This window comes from Aulostomus chinensis, chromosome 13, assembly GCF_037954235.1.
Source record: "Aulostomus chinensis isolate RoL2024-O1b breed Wild chromosome 13, RoL_Achi_v1.0, whole genome shotgun sequence".
NCBI lineage: Eukaryota > Metazoa > Chordata > Actinopteri > Syngnathiformes > Aulostomidae > Aulostomus > Aulostomus chinensis.
In genome coordinates this window covers 4,365,546-4,368,832 of record NC_141332.1, presented here as the reverse complement: position 1 = coordinate 4,368,832, position 3,287 = coordinate 4,365,546, and the positions used below count along the sequence as shown (strand labels likewise).

The 3,287-nt window shown below is 45.8% G+C and overlaps 1 non-coding gene across 1 annotated transcript; it reads left to right on the top strand.

Moving 5' to 3' along the window:
* Nucleotides 1-384: 384 nt before the first annotated feature.
* trnas-cga (transfer RNA serine (anticodon CGA)) lies at nt 385-466 on the top strand. Its single transcript has one exon. It is a non-coding gene; the product is annotated as a tRNA-Ser (tRNA).
* Nucleotides 467-3,287: the final 2,821 nt, after the last annotated feature.

The window sequence follows — 3,287 nt, the reverse complement described above, 5'->3', positions numbered from 1 at the left end:
CATTCACTTGTCATGGTTTATCCCCCAAAGAAGTTAACCAGCAGGAAGCAGCATGCCTCTTTAACGACAAACTTAACCCGTTCAAAACCCATCAGGAACCCTATTTGATGGCGGCGGTGTGTGAGCTGTGGCGGCCGAGTGGTGAAGGCGTCGGCCTTGAAGTTCATTGGGACTTCCCCGTGTGGGTTCAAGTTTTACTGACTGAACTTCATCTTTGCCCCGATGCAGACAGAAAGGTGACTTTACCAGATTCATGCTTGTTCCTCCCTTGAGAAGAGAAAGTGTTCTGTAACGTATATAAGCTTTTTTATTAAAAAAAAAAAGTTCATTGCATCTCAGCTAATATTCCAGTATGTAGCTTTATGTTCTCCAGGCTTGCTGCAAGCTGTGATGACCGAGTGGTTAAGGTGTTGGACTCGAAATCCAATGGGGTTTCCCTGCGCAGGTTCGAATCCTGCTCACAGCGATGCTTAACTCTGGACGGCAGAGGTTTCTTACACCCAATGACCCTGCGAACAAAAAGTTGAACTTTGCTTGGCTGTAAACTCAGCATACTAGTGTGCTCTGCTTAGAGCATTGGATTTACTAGCTGTTTGGGCCAAATATTATTGGGCTTTACGTGTATACAGAAATGTGACATCAACTCCCAGGGGAAGCGTTTTAAAGGCAGGTGTGAACACACAGCGCTCCACCAAGCAGCATCACCATAGCAAACAGGGCCAGGCCTCACAAGATCACGAATATCCCTCTAATCACACGTATTCCCGCTGAAGCCTCCTGCAGACTGTGAGATTGCAGTCGTCTCATGAGGTTGGTGCCAGCATCACTCTGTAACGTGGATCTAAACATGTGGGTAAGAAATCTGTGCGGACAGTACCATGGCACCACCCCCTGCCTCATTCCTACTGGTTTGATAGTAGGTGGAAGCAGCGGCCACGCAGTCAGATGGTTTTCTTAGATTTATGACAGCGTCAGACTTGGAAACGGCCATCTTTGAAGCTCTCTCACAGTGTGATGCAGGAGCACCATTCAGCGGCCAGGACCAAAGATACTGCCTCTTTTGGCCATCTTTTGTCTATGACAGCCCATATTCACACTGTTTATGCCCGGCTTTAACTAATAAAAGATCCATGTGATTCTGTTTTTTTATGGAGGAGCCTTATAGAGGAGCAGGTCGCCTCCCTGTCGATGCACAGATTGACTGTGAGTTATTGTCCTCTCCTTCAATCTCTCTCAAGTGTATTAGAGAAACGTCCAACATAAACAAGAACAAGAGAGAGCCAGAAGGCTTTGTGTTTGTGTGTGTGTGTGTGTGTGTGTGTGAGAGAGAGAGAGAGAGAGAGAGAGAGAGAGAGAGAGAGAGAGAGAGAGATGCAGAGAGGGAGCAGAAATCCCATCCCAGAGCTCCAGTGGCTCGTAGCTCCACTCTGAGAGGCAGAGAGAGTGCTGATGTAGAGATGGTAATATCCTTCAATCACTGCTGTCATTCATGTGTAAACATGGAGAATCTTAGTGGACCTGCCTGCTCAGGTCTCACATTAGTATTTCCATGATAAATGTCCAGGTTGAATTTGAAGTATTAGCACTTTCAATCTCGACATGAATGGGACCAATTCTGGTTTTTCCTTCGGCACGGCTGGATGCTTTTAATTCAGAGTGGTTTGCTGCTTCAGTGGAGTCTAGTGAAGCAGATTTAGGTGGCGAAGCACATCGTAAATGCAGCGTAACATACATTTCACTGAATCACCACATTAGCTCCGAGAGCTTTGTGGGAAACCTTTGGCTTCTGTGTGTATTTGATCATTTGGCCAAAGTGGCCATTGTGTGCAAGAAGTAGTGCTTCAAACAAGGGCCTCCTGAGGTCAGGTCTTAAAATGCCAGCTGGGTTATTTAGCAGATTATGGATCACACACACTCAAAAATGAAAAACCCCAAAAGGACAGAAAAAGCTATAGCTTATGCTGTGATAGCAGCGCTGACAAATGATAGCATCATGATGTAAAGGATAATATGTAGGCACGATCAGTGAACTGACCCAGGAACAGAATTATTTATTGCTTGTATGTTCAGGAGGTTTCATGTTGTCACTCTGAGACGATAAATCGCACTTCGCTGTTCTGTGTCTGCGGAGCTTCGAGCATCTGGACATGAGCTTTTAAGTTCAAATAAAACTGATGATGTGTCTAATTCTGGAGCATGTGGCAATGTCACAAAGCGCTTCCAATGCAGCATTCATGCTTCCTCTTATTACACTCACATGCTGGACAGTCATGGTTTTTAAGAACCTGTAGCTGCCCGACCCACTAGGAGGTCTGAACCCCCCCGGTCTGAACCATTTATGTCCTGGAAAGGCAGCTCAAAACAACCTTTGGGCTCACTAGACATTTAAAATACCTGCAGGTGAAGTCCCAGTCCTGAGAGCCAGTGTGGGTGAGCGTGTGGTTGAGAGGCAGCACATGTGGGGCATTGAGAACCAGCAGTAGATGTAGCAGAGTGTGCAGCAGCAGTATTAGTAGTGTAGCTACATTCCCCTGCAGCTGTTTTCCAAAGGAAATAGCTTTTCAGTAAGGTAGTAATGGTTAGAGCAGTAGTTGTAGTAGTAGTAGTGGACTGCCGAGGATCCGCCCTCTCACAGATGGTATCATCAGTGAATAAATGTTAGAACCACATAACTTCAACCTAAACTCAAGACACAAGCCCAGTGTCTGTGTTTCCCACCTGCCATAAATGAGGTGTTAGCAAAACTGATTCCCACAGAAAAGATTTAAGAGCCAGTGGAGGGCATCAGTGTCAGCGCCCTCTGCTGGCCGGACTCTAGCATTTCCCTTTGCCTGTGAAGACGCTTCGCTAGAGTTCTTCATCTGGATCTGAATTTAGAATGAAGAAAAATGTCTGCACAGAGCTAAATATAAGATGGCCAGCTGACCTCATGAGAGGACTCAGTCTCAGCTCCCGGTGAGGAGGAAATGATGTCATCTCTCTTCAAAGATCTTGTTGTTCATACACTTCTGTTGGGGATCAACTCTCGGCTATGAGTCAAGTGCTCCCAGAAAGATTTAAACCAACAGCACATTCTGAGAAGACAAATACTGGAAGAAAGCACCATCAAGACATGTAACATCATTTTTTTGATTATCAGTTTTGCCAACTACAGTACTACACACTCGGCTCACCATGAGCCATGTTCACACACACACTTTGTGCACTCTTACACAAGGACACACACCAAGTGTCCTATATTCTCCTTTTAGCAGGCCTTGTTTTGCTCCAGCAGTAGGAATGCTGCA